At 44.0% G+C, this 22,120-nt stretch overlaps 1 long non-coding RNA gene across 1 annotated transcript in view; it reads right to left on the minus strand.

The window, feature by feature from the left end:
- Nucleotides 1-753: 753 nt before the first annotated feature.
- LOC115473228 overlaps nucleotides 754-22,120 on the minus strand; it is a 98,186-nt gene continuing 76,819 nt past the window's right edge. The window contains exon 2 of the long non-coding RNA XR_003942620.1: nucleotides 754-1,793. This is a non-coding gene — a long non-coding RNA (uncharacterized LOC115473228). The remainder of the gene's footprint in view (nucleotides 1,794-22,120) is intronic.

Below are 22,120 nucleotides of genomic sequence, written 5' to 3' on the forward strand. Positions count from 1 at the left end.
TGGCGCCCATCTCTTAAGCACACCCCGGCATGACCCTGTCCCGCCTTCGCTACCCTTCCGACACGCCCCCTTGAAGTTTGGCCGGCTCCGCGACGGACTGCAGTTGAGGCCGGCCAAAATCGGCTTTCGATTAAGCTGATTTCGCCGGTCTTGAGAGATGGCCGGCCATCTCCCGATTTGTGTCGGAAGATGGCCGGCCTTCTCTTTCGAAAATAAGCTGGATAGACAGCCATGCAGTTGAGATGTCCCAATTAACTCTGGCAGATTGATTTAGCAGTGGCGCTTCCCCTTTCATAGCAATTTTGTGAATGCCGTCCCTTAAATCTCTAATTCTCTATTTTTTTTTCTTTTCCGACTGTGAATCACACTAATGTAACTAGATATCCCGTTGCCTCTTTTCTTTAAATGAAATGCAACTTTGGGAGGAATTTATTCATGATATTTCAGAATTTCCCCACCCCCTCCAAAGAATAAACAGGAAGAGGGTATGTTTTATTTTTGTTTTTTTTTTTAATTAATTTAAGTTTTTTTCAAGCATACACTTGAAGAATGCAATACCGGAATAGGAAATAATAAAACATATTGTTTGACTTAAGTAAAACATTTTCCTTCTTTAGACCACAAATTAAGAGCATTTGTGGGGGGGAGAATATAAATTTCAGGAGAAGAAATTAAATGCAATAAGGAAACAATTAAACATTACAATTTAGCATAGCACTATCACCTGGCATACTATAATACAATCTCTTATCATTAGACAGAAAACCACCAATTACTTTAATACTTTCTTTTGATTTATGAAAGCTTTCAGTTGTTCCGGTTGAAAAAAAGACATATTTTAGACCTAGATATTTTACCACACATTTACACGGATAGTTCAAATAAAAGAAAGCTCCTAAATCTAAAGTGTCTTTTCTTAATGCCAAAAAAGCTTTCCTTCTTTCCTGTGTTTGTCTGGTGACATCAGGATACATCCATACATTTTTCCCATAAAACAGGGATTGTGAGTTTTTGAAGAACATTCTTTTGACAGCTTCCATATCTTGCTCGAAAACAAATGAAATAACCAAAGTTTGCCTTTCAGTATCCTCCGTTATCGAAGATTCCAGAATCTCCGTTAAATTTAGAATATTTTCCTTTGGATCTTTTTGTGTAGGAAATTACTCCAAAGTTTCTCCTTCTTGATTCTTTTTCACAAGAATATAGTATATCCGATTTATTGGGGGAATATGTTCTGAAGAATAATGCAAAGTTTCCACCAAATATTTTGTAAAGATATCAAAAAGGAGTATATCCCAAACATTTAGGAAAATTTAGGAGTTGTAAATTCAATCTGCGATTATGATTTTCTATTTGCTCCAATCTTCTATGAAGTATAGTTTTATCTTTTATCGTCACAACTGAAAAATCTTGGTTTTTTAACATCAGTTTTTATTGCCAACATCTGAGTTGAAGATTCAGTTTTGAATGTTTCAAGCGATTTTGATAGTGAATCAACCGTTGTCACTAGTATGGAAATTTCTTGCGTTGAATTAGTTAGTTTAGTGTCTAGGCTTTGGAGAATTTGCCATATTCGCTCAAAGTAACTGGCTCCTTGGATGGTATAGATCTAACTATAGCCTAGGGATCTAAAAGTCCCAGGCCTCCGCATGCATTTCCCCCAACAGTGCCTCTTACTTGAGGCCTTTCTTCTCCGACTTCGAAGAACTCAACTGCAACAGGGAAGCTGCGGGTGGAGGCGGTGGATTGATTTCCGGGGGAGGAAGAGGGTATGTTTAAATGGTCATTTCTCTCTATATGGGTGAATAAAAAATAAAAATCAGACAAAAGATTGCAAATTAATACTGTCAAGTACATAGCATGATGTAAATAGGAACAAACAGTTTCAAATGTCTATATGCGAAAGCCAGAAGCCTAAGAAATAAGATGGGAGAGTTAGAATATATTGCCCTAAATAAAAAAACAAAATATAATAGGCATCTCTGAGACCTGGTGGAAGTAGGATAACCAGTGGGACACTGTCATACCGGGATACAAATTATATTCTAATAATAGCGTGGATCGAATTAGTGGAGGGGTAGCATTGCATGTTAAGGACAGCCTGGAATCAAATAGATTGAAAATTCTGTTCTATGATTCTGTTAAACAGGCAGGGGAATGGTTGGAACCCACTCTGCTAACAGGCAGGGGAATGGCTGGAACACGCTTCTCATTGGTCTTTCAGGGATTGAGCTGACGTCAGAAGCCAAGATCTACTTAACCTTACCTCTCCCTACAACCTTTGCTTTAGTGTTTGATTACTGTCAGCTGAAGCCTGCTTACTCTCTCTCTGTTTGTGCTAGGGCATTTTCTGTATATGTTGGAGTTTTGCTTACTCTCCTTGTAGCTTGTTGATTCTGTGTGTGTGTGCTGGGTATTCCCAGCATGAGCTTGATTGCCTCACTATACTGCACCTGCGTCTGTTCCCTGCTTGTCTGTAGTAAGCTTGTTCCTTGTATCGTTCTTGTTTGTTTGATTAAGTTTCCTTTCTCTCTGTGTTCCCTTTTTGTGTTAAGCTTAGGCTCTGCTCCCTGTGGTTCTGTCTCTGGTGGCAGCCTCCATGTCCTTGTATTTGCTCTTGCTTGTTTGTATCAGTTTCCCTTTGCTTGCTTAACCTTTGTCTGCCATGTAAACCCTGCTTCCTGCAGTTCGGTGTTTCAGGAGCAGCCCTTTCCCTTAGCCTGTTTCCCCCTTTTGTTTGCTGAGTCTGTCTCCTGATTCCGGTGAGCAGTGCTCCTTATCTGATCTGTGTATGTTAAGGCAACTTTCTCTGTTTGCTTACTCTTCCCTTTACCCTTGAGTGCTGTGTGGCACAGCCTTATGTATCCCTATAAGTAGTTCCCTTTATCCTTGAGTGTTGTGGGGCCAGCCTTGTGCATTCTTGTGTGTGGATTCCCTTTTCCCTAGTGTGCTGTGTGGCAGCCTTGTGTATTCTTATAGGTGGCTCCCCCTTACATTTGTGTCCTTTTTCCTTGACTGCCCTATGGCACAGCCTTGTGTATTCCTATAGAAGCTTCTGTCTGTCGCTCTTTCCCTTGTGTCTTAGATTCAACACTTACTCTAATTCCCCAAATCCAAGCAACCTTCAAGAGCTGCTTCTACTATTTGCGACAGCTACGCTGCCTCTCTCCTTACACCGAGAAGGTAAATCTTGTCCCAGTTGTACATGCCATGATAACATCAAAACTGGATTATTGCAATGCACTATACAATGGTCTGACTACAAAGGGCCTGCACCAGCTCCACTTGATTCAGAATGCAGCAGCAAGACTCATAGAAGGTTGCAAGCGACGTGACCACATCACACCATTTTTGCAAAAACTTCATTGGCTACCAGTACAATACAGGGCTAAATTTAAAACTATATGTCTGATCTTCAAAGCCCTGAAAGGAAATGGCCCTGAGTATCTGAAGAATAGGATGATCCTCCACACATCGCCAAGGACACTAAGGTCCTCCCAAGGACTTTCACTAACTAAACCCTCTCCAAAAGACATTACACGATGTGATACCCGCAAGCGAGCTTTCTCTGGAGTAGCCCCGACACTCTGGAATGCATTGCCTGAAAGGCTCCGCTTAACACAAGACTATCTCTACTTCAGGAAGCGGGTGAAAGCTTTGCTCTTCAACCAAGCCTTTAATGGAAGAAGTAACTAACATGTTAGTCTCACTCACACACACAAGGATTGACTCGGGCTGCACATACTGCAGCGGGACATGTTTATCCACTCCTAGCCTAACTGAGATAATATTTAACCATCTCTCTGACCTCATCTGCAACTTTCTTCAAATCAGTCACCTTACTTTCAAATTCTTCCTACTTTCTTACTCATCTATATGTTACAACTTTGCCTTACCCTTCACTACCAATTATAATGTTCTATTATGTATTGTGTTGTCATTGTAAGTAGTATACCATCCAGCTTATTTTCGAAAGGAGAAGGGCGCCCATCTCCCAAGGGTGCCCAAATTGGTATAATCGAAAGCCGATTTTGGGCGCTTTCAACTGCACTCCGTCGCGGAGACGAACAAAGTTCATGGGGGCGTGTCGGCACAGTAGTGAAGGCAGGACAGGGGTGGGCATGGGACTGGTTAACAGATGGGCGGCTTCAGGCCATAATGGAAAAAAGAAGGGCGCCCATAGCGAGAATTTAGGCCGCTTTTTTTGTACCCCTTTTTTTTTTAGGTCCAAGTCCCAAAAAGGTGCCCGAACTGCCCAGATGACCACTGGAGGGAATCAGGGATGACCTCCCCTGACTCCCCCAGTGGTCACTAACCCCCTCCCACCAAAAAAAAAGTACTTTAAAAACTTTTTTTCCAGCCTTTAAGCCAGGTTCAAATGTCATACCCAGCTCCATGACAGCAGTATGCAGGTCCCTGGAGCAGTTTTTAGTGGGTGCAGTGCACTTCAGGCAGGTGGACCCAGGCCCACCCCCCCCCCCCCCCCTGTTACACTTGTGGTGATAAATGTGAGCCCTCCAACCCCCCCCCCAAAACCCACTGTACCCATATGTAGGTGCCCCCCCCTTCACCCATAAGGGCTATGGTAATGGTGTAGAGTTGTGGGTAGTGGGTAGAGGGTTTTGGGGGGGATTTGGGGGGCTCAGCACCCAAGGTAAGGGAGCTATGCACCTGGGAGGTATTTTAATGTTTTTTTTTTTTTTAAAGTGCCCCCTAGGGTGCCCTGGCATGTCAGGGGGACCACTGCACTACGAATCCTGGCCCCTCCAACAATCAAATGCCTTGGAGTTGTTCATTTTTGAGATGGCTGCCTTCGGTTTCCATTATCGCTGAAAACAGATGCCGACCATCTCAAACCCACCCATCTTTTTCGATAATACGGTTTGGACCGCCCCTTCTCGTATCCGTTCCCGGAGATGGGCGCTCCCTTTCGATTATGCCCCTCCATGCCATATTTTGTATTGTTACTTGAATATTTTTACTGCTGTAATTGCCTACTGCTCATGTTTGATCTATTCTTACTGTACACCGCCTTGAGTGAATGCCTTCAAAAAGGCGGTAAATAAATCCTAATAAATAAATAAAATATCTAGTGCTGTGTGCGTTGCTAGTGCTCCAGTCCCTTTGGGGACCCCTCGGTGTTCTTTCTCCCTTCCCAGTGTATAACTTGGTTCCTGTTCGGCCGTGAGGCCCGCACTTTTGGACTCTGTGCGAGTGGGTCCCCGATAGGCCGTGAGGCCCACCTGAATGCTCTATCTCCCATTTTCTGGTGGTGCTAGTTGTTTGTCCTGTGTGTGCGGGGCTCAAGGGCTCACGACCAGATTAACATTCTGCAGGAAACAAACCACATCTTGAAATCCCTATGGATCAAAATTCCATGTGTAAAGGGGAATAAGATAGTGATAGGAGTGTACTACCGTCCGCCTGGCAAGGATGAACAGACAGATGTAGAAATTTTATTGGAAATTCAGGAGGCTAACACACTAGGCAAGACAATAATAATGGGTGATTTCAATTCCCCTAATATTGACTGGGTAAATGTAACATCAGGGCATGCCAGAGAGGTAAAATTCCTTGACGAAATCAAGGATTGCTTTATGGAGCAGCTGGAACAGGAGCCGACAAGAGAAGGAAAAATTCTAGATCTAGTCCTTAGTGGAGTGCATGATCTGGTGTGGGAGGTAATGGTGATGGGGCCGCTTGATAACAGTGATCATAATATGATCAGATTTTATATCAGCTTTGGCTTAAGTATACATAGGAAATCCAATATGTTAGCGTTTAACTGAGAAGAAGGATGAAAAAAACCTCAGAGGAGCACCTGCAAGGGTCAAAAATTTACATCAGGTGTGGATGCTGTTCAAAAATACCATCCTGGAAGCCCAGACGAAATATATTCTGTGTATTAAAAAAGGAGGGAGGAAGACCAAACGACAGCCGGCATGGTTAAAAAGTGAGATGAAGGAAGCTATTAGAGCTCAAAGAAAATCCTTCAGAAAATGGAAGAGGAACCGAATGAAATTAATAAGAAACAGCATAAGGAATGTCAAGTCTTGTATCCCTCCTTCCTCCCAAGCCAGCATCTCTCCTTTCCACCCCCCACCCCAGCTGCGGTCTGGCATCTTCCTCCTTCACTCCTCAACCCCATTCCCTGCGTCTACCTTCTTTTTTTGTTTTCCAAAAGACAGCAACAGCAGCAATTCCCATATGCTGCTCTGCTGCTGGCACTGGCTTGTTTTCTTTACTGCGGCCCACTTCTCTGATGTAGCTTCCTGAGGTGGGTTGCAGTAGAGAGAAGAAGCTGTACCAATTTCCGTATCATTTATAAATATGTTAAGTAGCACCAGTTCTAGTACTGATCACTCCACTGATAAGGAAGGCAAAGAGGGACTTCGAAAAAAAGATTGCGCTGGAGGCAAAAACAGATAGTAAAACATTTTTTTAGGTATATAAAAAGCAAGAAGCCGGCAAAAGAATCGGTTGGATCACTAGATGACCGGGGGTAAAAGGGGCAATCAGGGAAGACAAAGCCATAGCGGAGAGATTAAATGAATTCTTTGCGTGGAGATCACGTGATGCGGTGAGCAGAGAAGCAGCTTGAGCTGTAGCTCCAGGACACCTGGCCTCATATAAGCCTCCAGTATATCATGTTGCAACATAATTCCTTTCAAAACGTCTGCCAGAGATAGGCAGAGGTGTGCACTATTAATGGACAAATTTGAGAAAACCTCCCCGGCGATGGCACAAAAAACAACGAGAAGAGACAAACTCAGAACAGGGAGTGGAGATCTCAAGATGGCCAACCTGCCGCCACCCGCGGCGCCCACCTTTACTGAAGGACAACTTGAACAACTCACCATGGCTGTGGCTAAGGCGTTCGAACAATGCTGGGACGCACTTATCTTGAAATTGGAAAATTTTCAGACTGGCTTAGATGGAATGGGAATCCGAGATGGAGACTTGAAGACCCAAGTATCGGCTTTAGAAGACGACTCGCGAGAACAGGCCCCAGACATTGCACGCCTTACTACTCAGGTAGCGGACCTAGAAACCAAACTGGAAGACCTAGAGAACCGCTCAAGGCGGAATAATATAAGAATAGTTGGCCTAGCGGAACGCATCCCAGACCAGAATCTAACGACATGGTTGGAAAATTGGTTGGAGAAGGAGTTGGCGATGTCGGACTCTGCGGGCCCTACGGCGGTAGAAAACTTGAAAAACGGAATCGCCCTAGAGTTATAATAGCAAAAATTCTTAATTACCGACATAAAGTGGAAATATTACAGGGATTTCGCTTGGAGGGAAAACTTACAATGTGACGGTCAGAAAGTGTCACGTTTTCAAGGCAGAAACTAGGTTTGTGAGCCCTTGGGCCACTGCTGTGGAGCAGCAGTGGCAGGCAAAACCACCCCACACCAGAGACAAAGCAGAACTCTGACAGGGCCAGCTAGACTTCACCTGCACTTGACCGCCGTTCCTCAGGAGTTGAGCCCCTGGGTGCAGGCGGCCGGCAGGACTTACCGGACAGGGCAGGAACTGAATACCAACTAGGCTGGACAGGGTCTGAGGGTCAGAGGGGAAAGGAATAAACATGGGCAGCAAGGCAGGAAACTGGGCTAGGACTCACAGACAGACAATACTACACAAAGCAGGAAATGGGTAAGCTAAAGGACATGAACTGAAAGCTGACAAGCAGCCACTGAAACAGGGTACAAACACTGACAGAAAAGAGACAGGACTGAAAGCTGCAGAGCAGCCACTAAGCAAGAGACACAGACAAACAGAAACCAGACCAAGAATACAAACCAGAAACCAGACTAAGAAATAAGCAATAAACCAAGTAAAACTACACACAGACTAACTAGAACCGCACAAGAAACCAGACTAGGCAGAAGTGCAGCAAAGTACCAACACACCAGGGACCTTAGACGATGCAAAGGCCAACACAGAAGTTTCCAGCAGGTTAATAAAGCCCATCAGCTGCTGAAGTCTAGCTGCAGGAATCACAAGGCAGCTACGGGTGCTGTTCAGGCACAAACAAGAGAAGCAAGTATGGCAGCCTGGAAGATCCGGACCGGACTGGGTTGAAGTCTGGAATGGGTGACAGTCCATAACAGCCACCGGTTCTGGCCACCAGAGGGCGAGGTGAGCACAGACAAGGAAACATTCACATACGTGACAGAAAGTATTATTCTTTCAAGATTTTTCACAAGCGGTACAGGAACAACGCCGCCAATTGCACTCAATTTGTACAACGCTTGTACACAAAAAGATTAAATTTTTGCTTGCATACCCAGCGATACTAAAAATCTTGATCCAGGGAACCTGGCACAGCTTCAAATCTGGAACAGAGGCAAAGGCATTTCTTACAGAAGGTGGACATCTGGAAAGAACTGATAACAATTAACTATCTGGTAAAATGTATTTGAAGAATGGTAGCATTGTGTGCTTAACGGTGATGGGGATATGGCTGAACATAAGGTAACTTGAATATGTGGGGCCGGGTTCCTTAGCATCAATACTGATCTCGCATTTTCACAGGCAGTGTTGCTGGTGAGGATGGTAAAGGGCAATATAGGGGATGGGAATAGATGGGTAAGGGAGGGGAGGGAAGGGGTGGAAGGAGGGGAAAGGGGGAGGGGAAAGGTAAGAGTAAGGCTAAGAGATGGTTTCACGTCTTGGGACATTCACAAAGAACAAAAGAGAGGTGGGCAATTCCGTAATGGTTCAATTTCTAGGAAATACCACCCCCTGAGAAGGAGAAGGGAGACTCCCAGCACAATACAGTGTATAATTAGAGAGAGGAAACGAATGAAAGAAATCTTATTATGGCTTAGGCCATGCCGGTCCGCATAGTTACTTGGAATGTGGGAGGTATCTCATCCCCCATTAAACGTGCTAAAATCCTGACAGCTCTGCGCAGACATAGAGCAGACATTGCATGTCTGCAGGAAACACGCCTCACTGAGTTAGAGCATATGAAGCTACAAAGAGCCTGGGTGGGAGAAACTTTTGCCAGCTCTTCCCAGGGGAGGAGAGGTGGAGTAGCAGTATTATTCAGAAAGGGTCTGCCATATAGGGCTTCCCTGGTAACTAAAGACACACAAGGGAACAATTTACTGTTACACATCTGGCTGCAGGGACTAGAAATCTATTTATTTGTAGTATATGGCCCAAATAGGCAAGACCCAAAATTTTACCAGTCCTTGCTTCAGACATGTCTTCAAAAAGGAGGGACACCACTGGTGCTGGTAGGTGATTTTAACTTAATCATGGATCCGGAGCAGGATTGTACCAATCCTACTTCGCAGTATTATACCAGATATAGAGCAAATACACGTCCCCTAATAACACAAACATTGGACTTAGTAGACCTATGGCGGGCCCTCCACCCCTCTGAAAAAGATTATACCCCCCGATCCTGAGTCCACGAGACACAAGCTAGACTAGACTACATAATGATAGCTCGCTCCCTTTTCTCTAAGGTACATACAGCAGTGATAGGTCCAGAGGAGATCTCAGACCACGCTCCGGTATGGATGGATTTGGAAACAAAAATAGATGAAGGTGGGGGGCAGAACTGGCGGTTCCCAGCTTACTTATATGGTGACTTATCTTTTCAAAAATATATACATGAGAGGTGGAATGACTACATGATCAATAATGCTGGGCATGAGGATCAACCAACACTGTATTGGTCGGCCTCTAAAGCCGTGCTAAGAGGGGATATCATTGTGTTTGTAAATGTTAGGAAAAAACGCACAGCTGCCAGTATCTTACTTTTAGAGAACCAATTAAAAAAAAGCAAAACAAAGAAATGTTAGGTGCCCATCCAATGCCACACTTGAGATCTTAAAGTCAACACAAATAGCACTTAACACACTACTACACGAAAAAGAGACATATTCACTGTTGTACAGGAAATATAGGCTGAATAGGTATGGGAACCGCCCAGGGCGATTGCTAGCTCGAGTAATAAAGACCTGGGGAGGCCCAAGAACGATAGATGCTTTAAACGATGATAATGGCACAATAACAAATAATCCCCCCAAAATTGCACAAATACTTACCCAATATTTTACGGCCCTGTATGCAAGGGAGAAAACAGTACAACAACAAGATCTCTCGGTATATTTAGCACAAGCTAGGCCCCCCAGCTTGACTATGGCGGAGCAAAATGTCTTAAATGCCCCGTTGACTCTGAAAGAATTACAAATAGCAATAAAAATGTTAAAACTGCACTCCGCCCCGGGTCCGGATGGGTTCTTGGGAGAATATTACAAGTTGCTACCACCTAAGGCCTGGGGAGCTTTACTGACATACTTTGAAAACTCCATAGAGAGGGGTTCCTTTCCTCTCTACGCCAATACAGCGACTATAACCCTAATACCGAAACCAGGCAAACCTAAAGAACAGGCGGAGTCGTATAGACCCATCTCGCTTTTAAATGTAGACACAAAATTAATAGCAAAAATCCTGTCGGAATGCCTGGCCCCCATTCTACCTCGACTGGTCAGACCGGAACAAGTTGGCTTTGTTAGGAACCGTCAGTCGGTCTTAAATGTTAGAAGATTGTTATTGGCCATGGCTAAATGTCAAGAGGATTGGGGGGGGGGGGGGGGGGGGGGAGGCTGCCATGCTGTTAAGCCTGGACGCGGAAAAGGCTTTCGACAAGGTCAACTGGGAATACTTATTTCAAACTTTAGAACATATGGGATTTCTGGGTTGGTACCGGAATGCAGTGCAGACACTATATAGTCATCCTAAAGATGCAATTGTGGCCAATGGTGTAAAAGATAAAGAGTTTAACATCGAACGGGGAACGCAACAGGGGTGGTCCACTGTCCCCTATGCTATTTATACTCTCCCTGGAACCCCTGTTGCAACACCTATATCTGACAGAGGGGGTGAGAAGTGTGCAGGTAGTAGGGCAACATAATAAAGTGTTGGCTTATGCAGACGATCTACTGGTAATAATGTCAGACCCCTACCACTCCCTAGAACCATTGCTAACGACCCTGGAAGCCTATAGACAATTTTCAGGCTTCACGATGAATTTTGGAAAGTCCCAAGCACTGTCAGTGGTAGCAGATGAGTGAATAGATGGGCAAGAAACCTTCCCATTTATATGGGCGATGGGTGTACTAAAATACCTGGGGGTCCTGATACCTACAAACTTAACACAATTGTATACGTATAATATTCAACGTTTGTTAACTGAAACACAGAAGAGTTTGCTTGTATGGGAATCTTTGCCAATAACTTTGCTGGGAAGAATAGCGCTGTATAATATGTTCATAATTCCTAGATGGTTATATGTATTCTAGTTATTACCTTTATTTTTGAAGAGAACGGATGAGCAAAAACTGAATAAAATGCTAAGGACCTTCCTCTGGAAAAAAAAAAGGGCACGTCTCCCCTTGCAGGTTTATAGAGATTTCATGCAGTTTTTCCAACTCGTCAGCTTCGAATATCATTTATGGCACCGGTATCTCTCCCAAAGCTTCCTCAGTGAAGACCAAAGCAAAGAATTAATTTATATTTAAATCTGTTTTTATTGACAGCAATATAAGATAACTGGTACAGTTCTCCAAGGGAAGATACATATATTTATAAATGTCATCCTGTCAAGCTGAAATAATCATGAAATTTACATTTCCTTCCCCCCAACCCTTCCCTCTCACCCACCCAACCCATTCTTATTCTATGGTTCAACTTTTTATGCTTTCATCATCTTATAAGTGAATTCCCCAATAACTAGTCCTTCCATAATACCATGTTCAGGTCATATGATAAGCATCCCAACCTTTCCCTCCCTCTCTTCCTTGATCCCACTTCTCCCCCCTCCCCCACTCTTGTATTCAGGCCATCCCGTCTGACTATCAATTGTTCCAGCCTGTTGAGGATTATCTATTCAATAAACGGCTCCACGCTGCTGGTGTCAAGGTATTCAAAAATGGGCTCCAGCATTGTTGCCACCGTTCTCCTCTGTCTGAAGAGAGGTTTTTTATGTCCATTTGTTCCAGTCTTAAGAGAGTAAGCATCCTCGTTCTCCATTGCTGTATTGTGGGATATCTATTGGTTATCCATTCTGCCAGTATAACTTGTTTTGATATTACAATAGTTTTCCGTATAAAGTTTTTCATGCCTCTCGGGGTATGTGATGATAAGGTGGGAAATCCAAACAACAGTAATGTGTCATAGTGCCACCTCATGCTCCACATTCCGGACACCTGTAAAATCAAGGTCCTCCAGAACTTCACAATCCCCCCGCATTTCCAAAACATATGTCCCAGAGTGGCTTCGTCTGCCCCGCACTTTGAACACGTACCCCATGGGGATATTCCCATGTGAAATGCTCTCCGGGGAGCAATGTATATGCGTAGCGCAAATTTGTATTTCCCAGTGTATAGAAAAAACAGAATGCTTACGAATTGACAGTATATGTTCTTTCAGTTGTTCTGAGGTCAGCTTCAGAGGGAAGTCGTCCCTCCATGCCTTCGCTATCTGTGAGTATTCTAACTCCGGGGTCGTGTCTTTAATATGGCGGTGATGGAACGAGAGCGGTACTTTCTCCTGTGCCTGCAGTGAGAAAGCCTCTGTAAGCTCAACCTGAAGCCAGCTCAACCTGAACATCTTCAGTTAAGTCATTCCATGGCAGAGTATTAACAAAGTGTCAAAGCTGAGCGTAGGGGAAAATGTCTTTGGGCGGAATTGAGTACTCAGCCTGTAATTCCTGGAAAGATTTGAGTTTACCTTCTATTGTCAACACATGTAATAGGTACACTATCCCCTTTCTTTTCCAACCTAGGAAAGCTGGGTATATACAGCCCGGTTGAAACTTTGGGTTATTGCTGATTGTGGGGAAATGTGGGATACAAATGCAACAAATAAAATAAATAAAAATAAATAAACCTAGAGGATGTAATGGGCAATATGACAAATTGAAGAGTAGCAAATCTCCTGGACCGGATGGTATTCATCCCAGAGTACTGATAGAGTTGAACTGGTGGAACTATTGTTAGTAATATGTAATTTATCTTTAAAATCGAATGTGGTACCAGAAGATTGGAGGGTAGCCCATGTAACACCGATATTTAAAAAAAGGTTCTGGGGGGGGGGGGGATCCCAGAAATTATAGACTGGTGAGCCTGACATCAGTGCCAGGCAAAATATTAGAGACTATTATAAAGAAAGTTACAGAGCATATTCAAAAGCATGAATTAATGAGACAAAGCCAACATGGATTTAGTGAAGGGAAATCTTGCCTCAATAATCTATTACATTTCTCTGAAGGGGTGAGCCGGTTGATATTGTGTATCTGGATTTTGAAAAGGCATTTGACAAAGCACCTCATGAAAGACTCCAGAGGAAATTGGGGAGTCATGGGATAGAAGGTAGTGTCCTATTGTGGATTAAAAACTGATTAAAAGATAGAAAACAGAGAGTAGGGTTAAATGGTCAGTATTCTCAATGGTAAAGGGTAGATAGTGGGGTTCCCCGGGGGTCTGTGTTGGGACCGCTACTTTTTAACATATTTATAAATGATCTAGTGATCTTTTTAACATATTTATAAATGATCTAGTGATCGGAGTAACTAGTGAAGTAATTAAATTTCCTGACAACACAAAGTTATTCAAAGTTGTTAAAGCGCAAGAGGACTGTGAAAAATTACAAGAGGACTTTATGAGACTGGGCGTCTAAATGGCACAAGACGTTTAATGTGAGCAAGTGCAAAGTGATGCACGTGGGAAACAGGAACCCGAATTATAGCTATGTAATGAAAGGTTCCACATCAGGAGTCACCGACCAAGAAAGGGATCTAGGCGTCGTCGTTGATGATATGTTGAAACCCTCTGCTCAGTGTGCTGTGGCAGCTAAGAAAGCAAATAGAATGTTAGGTATTATTAGGAAAGGAATGGAAAACAAAAATGAGAACGTTATAATGTCTTTGTATCGGTCCATGGTGCGACCGCACCTGGAATATTGTGTTCAATTCTGGTCACCACATCTCAAAAAAGATATAGTGGAATTAGAAAAGGTACAGAGAAGGGCGACCAAAATGATAAAGGAGATAGGACGACTTCCCTATGAGGAAAGGCTGAAGCGGCAAGAGCTGAAGCGATGAAGCTACAAAATAGTAAATTTAAAACGAATTGGAGAAACGTTTTCTTCACTCAACGTGTAATTAAACTCTGGAATTCTTTGCCAAAGAATGTGGTAAAGCTTAGTGGGGTTTAAAAAAGGTTTGGACAGCTTTCTAAAGGAAAAGTCCATAGACCATTATTAAAAGGACTTGGGGAAAATCCACTGCTTATTTCTGGGATAAGTAGCATAAAATGTACTGAACATTTTTGGGATCTTGCCAGGTATTTGTGACATGGATTGGCCACACTGTTGGAAACAGGATGCTGGACTTGATGGACCTTTGGTCTGTCCCAGTGTGGCAATACTTACGAACAGTGGAGTGATCAGTACTAGAACCGGTGCTACTTAACATATTTATAAATGATACAGAAATTGGAACAGCTTCTTCTCTCTACTGCAACCCACCTCAGGAAGCTACATCAGAGAAGTGGGCCACAGTAAAGAAAACAAGCCAGTGCCAGCAGCAGGGCAGCATATGGGAATTGCTGCTGTTGCTGTCTTTTGGAAAACAAAAAAAGAAGGTAGACTCAGGGAACGGGGTTGAGGAATGAAGGAGGAAGATGCCAGACCGCAGCTGGAGTGGGGGTGGAAAGGAGAGATGCTGGCTTGGGAGGAAGGAGGGATACAAGCAGTTAAGGCTGGTTGGTGGCAACAAAATGCCACTCCAAGAAGAGTGCTGCCTGAGGCCCCCACATCAGTTGGTCTAATGATAGAGCCGCACCTGGTCAGGTTCTACTGTATAGCTGACGTCAGTGGTCACATATTTAGGAGACCAATCGGGCTGGTTGAGAGACCACAGGGAAAGTCCTTAGAATGTCAGCAGTCACATGATGAAGAGACCAATTGGGCAGGTTGAGAGAGCACAGGGAGAGCAGTCCTGAGAATGTCAGAGATCACGTGATGAGGAGACTGATCTGGCAGGTTAAGAGAGCACAAGGAGCAGTCCTGAGAATCTGTAATAGAGCATATACAACAGCCAGATTACATTCACAACTCTAAAGGTAAAAGTAATACACTAAGCATAAAGAATGCCGACTGTGCCTGCTGTAGCCAATGAATGCTTAGTCATTGTCTGTCAAAGGGCTCCAAGCTGCCTCTGTGTGAGCAACTTATTCTCAATTTGCCAACCTTGCCAGTGAACAAAGAATTAAGTGACAGGGCATGGTATTTGTGATGAATGCCTCTGTTCTTTCCCCTTCTAGAAGGGTAAATAGGTGGCAGTGCCCTACACTACATGTACCTCCCTCCTTCAGAATTTTTTTTTAGTTAATAAGCAAAGCAATTTGTAACTGGATGAACTAGCCAAGAATTCTAAAGTAGCATATTTCTTGGGTAATAAAATGCAGGATAATCTAGGTTATAATTAATAAGGGAGCAGAGCATTCTCTCAGGGCCCGCCCTTCCAGCATTCGACATGTATGCGGCGCCAAGTGGGAACTCCTTGGAGTGTCTTTCAGGGAACTGTGGCAGTATTGTTAATATTCCAGGAAATCACAGCATGTCAGCACCTGTAAGCATGTAACAAAAAGATGAGTAAGGGTGGAGAAAGAGAATTTCTTAGATCTAATAGGAATTTCCTGTGAAACTGCAACGTTAAGAACAGCCACATAATCAGAATGAGGGAGGGAAGATGCTTTTTGGCTTTATTTCGCATGGGTGTAGTATGTCTCCAGTAGTCATTGTTAAATCCATTAGCTTTATTAATCCTTTTGGAGCTTGCAGGCAGAGAGCTTGCTGCTGTCTTTGGTTCCAAGCCATTTTGTTTCATTGAAAATCTTAACTCTAAAGAATTAATGAAGTAGGAATGCCTGTTTGTTTTAGCACAAGGATCATTCTTGTCTTTCAAGTCCAGGGCCTTACATGGAATATTGAGAATGGTGGTTCTCAATTCTGGTGGTGGTTCTCAAATCTGTCTTGGGGGACCACGAACAAACAACAACAAGCAGACCAACTTGTAAAAAAATATCCTTTAATTGTACAACTGCCCGATGTGGCCACGTTTCACCACAAGGCTGCATCGGGAGCTTATGATACACTGATGGACCAAACAAACATCAAAACATTTTCAACTGACAAATCAAATCTAAAATGTGGTTGAAACTCACATCAAATTAACATGCATATACAAAAATATGTGTTGAAAATCATTTGTATTTCTCACATGCAAGCACTGTGACATATTTGTGCACAAACCATAAAAATTAAGGAAACCATTTAAAATACATAAAAAACATGCAAAGGTATTGAAATTGAACTTAAGTGGATCAAGGATGAACTTAATAATATAGAAATGGATCACTTCTTCTGACAAATTCAGTGTAGTAGAGTGTTCCAAAACCGTTTACAAATATTTCAAACAAACCAAGCAGGGCACGCTTATGATAAGAGTGACCAGAATTGTTGTGAAATCTTATCCAATATCATGAATAATCTTTTACTCCAAAAAGGACACATACCTAATTGAGGGGTCCTTTTACTAAGCCGCGTAAGCATCTACACGCATCCAACGCGTGCCAAAATGGAGTTACCACCTGGCTACCGCGTGGCTCTTGTGGTAATTTCATTTTTGGCGCGTGTCTGATACACGTGTCTGAAAAATAACTTTTTGGACATGCGTATTGGACATGCGCCAAGTGGCATTTGACGCGCAGGTCATTACCGCCCAGTTACCATGTGAGACTTTACCGCTAGGTCAATGGCTGGCAGTAAGGTCTCAAACCCAAAATGGACATGTGCCAATTTTCATTTTGCCGCACGTCAACATTTTCAGCAAAAATTTTTAAAAAGGCATTTTTTTTACAGGTGCACTGAAAAATGATTCTGCACGTGCCCAAAAGGCGCGTCTACACTACTGCAGGCCATTTTTCAGCGCGCCTTTGTAAAAGGGCCCCAAAGGATAATAAAATACCTCCCCTTAGCAGAATTGTGCATCCAAGACTGCCTATTCAAAAATGAAAACAGTTAGTACTTAAATAGAACACCAGCTTGTAAATTCAAAAGTGAAAAATGGGCTCAGAACCAATTTACCTTCTTCAATCAGCTCTTGGATGACAAGTGATAGCAAACAGCAATCCAGAGCTCCAGGGCAGCTCCTCACCTCTCACAGCAAAGATTCTGTAAACCGCTGTGCTTGAATCAGTGCTCATTTAAATACAGGCTGGGAAGTTCATAGGTCACATGACACACTCTGCTGGTAAAAAAATCTAAAACAGTTGCCAAATGTGTCTCAAAAAGAAGCTAAAATACAAACATTCTGGCAATAATTGTCTGCATTCCCTAACATTGTTGTGAATTAACCACTCATCAGAATGAGTATTCCTTAGTACTTATGTGAATTAGCTATCAGTCCTGCTAATCATCCACTGTATTCCTTAATATTGCTGTGAATTTAGCTATCAGTCCTGCTAATTATCCAGTGTATTCCTTAATACTGCTGTGAATTTAGCTATTTAGCGGATTCTATCTCTAGACAGTCCTGCTAATTAATCGTTTGAATTCCCTAACATTGTTGTGAATTTAACCACTTATCAGAATAAGTATTCCTTAATATTGCTGTGAATTTAGTTATTAGTCCTGCTAATTATCCACTGTATGCCTTAATACTGTTGTGAATTCAGCTATTTAGTAGATTCTCTCTCTAGACAGCTTCCTATTTTTAAATCCTACTAAGCTAACCACCTTTACCACATTCTCTAGCAAAGAATTCCAGAGTTTAATTACACGTTGAGTGATGAAAAAATTTCTCTGATTAATTTTAAATTTACTACTTTGTAGTTTCATCACATGACCTCTAGTCCTAGAATTTTTGCAAAGAGTGAACAAATGATTCATATCTACACGTTCCACTCCACTCACTATTTTATAGACCTCTATCATATCTCCCCTCAGCCGTCCTTTCTTCAAGCTGAAGAGCTCCTGGAGACTCATCCTCGGTGCGAGAGGATATTGAGGATATTGCATTCCCTGGTGTGCTGGTTCTGTCTACAGGATTACTTCCAGCCTCACCAGGGTGATGCTCTCCTTTTATAAGGCCTCCCTTACAGGGGCTGCCAGATTGGAGGTGGGACTTCTCTGTCTCCCACAGCTCCTCCAAGTCTGCTACTCTAGCCTCAAGAGAATGGACTCATTCTCTGAGAGCTAGGAGCTCTTTGCATTGAGCATACACATATGACATCTCACCAAATGGGAGATAATCATACATGTGACACTCAATGCAGAGGAAAAATGATATCTGACCTGATAATTTGTTTTCTTTAGTAGTAGCAGATGAATCCAGAAACTGGTGGGTTGTATCTGCCTACCAGCAGATGGAGATAGAGAGCACTGAAAGAAGGCAGTGACTCTGGACATCCAGCCCCTCATTCCTTCAGTATATATCGTATCCCAAAGCAGAAATGTCACAAAGTAAAATGTCAACAGCCAGGACACAGCTATCTGCTTGTTTGTGTTTATAGATACTGTACCTGAGAAACCTATCTCAAGGAAAAGAACAGCCCCAGAACCAATGGGAGGGATCCTGAATTCATCTGCTGCTATTAAAGGAAAGAAAATTATCTGGTAAGATATCATTTTTCCTTCCATAGCGTCAGCAGCAGATGAATCCAGAAACTGGTGGGATATACCAAAACCACCGGTGGCTACACCAACAGAAGAATATGTTGAAAAAGAAAGATGCGATACTCAACCGAAACCCTACAAAACTCTTGCAAGGAAAGGACACCGAAGTCAGTCCAGAATGCCGACTGTGCCTGAGGCGAAGGAACATGCCATTTCTCAGACAGAGACCACCCTGCCAAGAAGAACGTGGAAACAACCACTACGCTCAGTCACTGTGGTAAAATCAAAGAAGCACTAGAAGATCCGAAAGATGAAACGTCATAGCCAATAATAAAAAAGCCAGAGTCAGACTCTGCTAACATCAGCTAGACTGAACTGAGCAACCAATAAGAAAAATTTTCCTTGCACTAACAAGGAAGAGAAAACCAAAACGACCTGCACAAGACAGACGGAAATGTCCACACAGGCACCCCAGAGTCTGAAAAATCGCAGGGAAGAGAGAAAACTCTACAATGTCTGGATCTCTGAGACTCCACGAGGTAAGGCATAGCCATCAAAAATACAGTTTACAAGGCAGATCCTGCATTGCCCTTAGCAAGAAAGCCCAGTTCCAGAACAGAAACAGATGGCGAAAAACAGGCACGAGAAGGTTGCCTCGAAGAAACTGCCCCAATTCCGAAAGCGTCACTAAGGAAGAGACCCCCTAAAACTTGACCCTGGAAAGGCCAACGCCACCATCAGATCCTGGAAGAAACCGTAAGCTTGCCCTTTCTGCAAATTATCCAGAGACCACCGACAGACGAGCCACAGACACCCACAAGGGCGATCAAGCAATCCACAAAATATGCCTGAAAGACTGCTATCCAAGGGAAAATGCAGTAAAACTGAGCCCTGCAGACGAAAACCACGGGGCTATCCCAAAAGAGTAGGCTTTCCACAACATTGACCTCAAGAGCCAAGCCACAAGCCAAGCGTGAGGGATCCGCTATCAGCATTGGTCAGAGGAACAGAAGATCAGATCCTATGAGACACCAAAAGGATTGGCCCCGAGAAACTAGGCAAATCTGAGAACTAAGGACAGTGCAACCAGTCTGGAGCTCCCCAGAGCGCCAGCTTTGGTACCAACCGATCCATAGAAGGACCCTCTCTAATATCACGGAGAGGAAAACAATGCAAAGCGCCGACACTAACCAAGGCTGCAGAAGGACATCAGTCCCAGGGAAGCCAAGACCCTTCTGTGTACAAAAGAACTAAGCCAACTTGGTGGTCTTCTAGGGTATCAAAAGGCCAATCTGCAGCGCACCCCAGATCTGAGAGAACCAGAAAATGGCTTCAACACCATTCTGATGAAAGAGAAGACAACTGAGAAAAAAAAAACAAGGAGAAGAAAATTCCGACTTGCAAGAGTCTCGGCAAGGAGCCGGGCAATTGCTTGTCTGGCAAATCCGGAATCCACTCAATATCCAACTAAAGACAGGCTCTGGCGGTACATGTAGGCCACTGCCATCGAGATGTTCAAAAGAACAAGAAATGCCTGATCTACCAGGAACTGTAGAAATCCTGTCGAGTACACGTCACAGCTAGCAGAACCGGAGAAAAGGGGAAAAGGATCACCTTGAACTGTGCGGGTGGCATCCGTGACCCCCACCATCTACTGAACATCCCTAGCTGGAGGAGTTGCTATAGTACCCACCCAAGCTGTGACATGTCTAAGATAGCCACGGCAGGTGGTACAGAAAGTCCTGGCATGATAGCCCCACTTGCGGAGAAGCAAAAAACTGCAGTGGGCGCAAAAGCGTTCACACCTATGGCACAACCTGAAGAGAGTGCGCCCTGGGATGGAGCACCAGAAAAGGAAGCCTGGGCCAGAAGACTCGGCCACCTCAAGAGACCGTGTAACTGAGAAAGGAGTAAAATCTCACAGAAATCAGGCAAGAAGGCCCGCCTTGCTCCATTCCACACACCCAGAAAGCACAATGTCTGGAAAGGAACCAAGAGATCCACCGAAAGCGTAGAACCTTCCCCGCACCAGCAAGAGAAAGAGAGAGAACCTAGTTGGAGGTTAGGCGACTCTCCTGTTCCGACTAGTGTAAAACAGCCATGTCGAGGTGACCTCTTGCAGCCACAGAAAGGTCGCCACCACCATCAAAACCAAGGAAAACATGTGGGAAAGTGAAGATAATCCAAAGGACAAGGGGCAAAGCTGAAAAAGCTGTTTCAAGACCAGAAAGTCGAGGCCCAATAAGCATGTAGAAATAGGCTCCCAAGAGGTCTAGAGCTGCCAGAAAACTCCCCCAGGAGCAGTGCAGCCATCACTAGTTAAAGGAGTCCTAGCGGAAAAGGGCGAATTCGCAGGAATTAATTGACCATCAAGAATTAGAGCACAGAAGGGACAGAACCTATTCTAAGGTCCAACTAGCAAAGGAGGTAGTGACTGTGCGCCCCTCGGACAGTAGTATAGTTTGCATAGTCCCCTCCCAAGGAGGTATCAAATCAATTCATTGATTGCTAGTTGCTAGGCGACTGAGGCACCCTGCTACTCCAAGAAGGAAACTCAGACAGGAGAACTCTAATCTGAAAGCGGCCCAGAAAGGCTTGAGAATTTAGAGGGCCGAACTGACCCTGTTCCACGCTAGAGGAATTAGGACAACCGCCCCCCTAATTGACACACAGAAGAGAGGACTGGCGGCCCATAGAAGCCAGGACTCATACCAGCCCGCCACCCTCGCAGACCTCAGTCACCACGAGAGGGATGCTAAGTCGAAAAGAGGCACACAACTAGAAACCAAAACCCATGAAAAGAAGCCTTGTTCCTGGAACACACTTCTACCAACAGCCCAAGCATACAGTAGAAGCTGGAGGAGGGGGAGGAGCGGACTCGTCAGAATCCTCACATGCCCCCGCTGTGTCTTGAAATTCAGTGGACACCAAAATGTAGGCAGAGAGGGAAAAGAACCCACAAGCAGAGGACCCACTGGGCCTGAGCTGCAAGAAATAGCAAGGAATCCATGCAGAACTGAAATATTCAGCACGGCTCAAACCCCCACCGACATACAGAAGCTCACCAAGTCAGGAGATGTGGCATGAGCTGGCACCTGCTGTGTGGCTCGAATTCAGCTGACATGGACCAACCACCAAGTCCAGAGGCGTGGCTGGAACCAAACCATTAGTGTGGCTCAGGAGATGAGGCTGGAGCTACTACCTACAGTGTAGCTTGTACCCAGCTGGCAGATTTCAGTGAGTCAAAGGATGTGGCTTGAGCTATAACCTGAAGAATGGCTTTACAGAAATATCACTCAGAAGGAGACATGACTGAGCCAACCTGTAGAGTGACTCTGGCCGCATAGAGCTCCAAATAGTAATCTGCAATGCCATAGAAAAAAGGCCAGAAAAATGCATAGAAGAAGTCTAGAAA

Source organism: Microcaecilia unicolor, chromosome 6 (assembly GCF_901765095.1).
Source record: "Microcaecilia unicolor chromosome 6, aMicUni1.1, whole genome shotgun sequence".
In the NCBI taxonomy this organism is placed as follows: domain Eukaryota; kingdom Metazoa; phylum Chordata; class Amphibia; order Gymnophiona; family Siphonopidae; genus Microcaecilia; species Microcaecilia unicolor.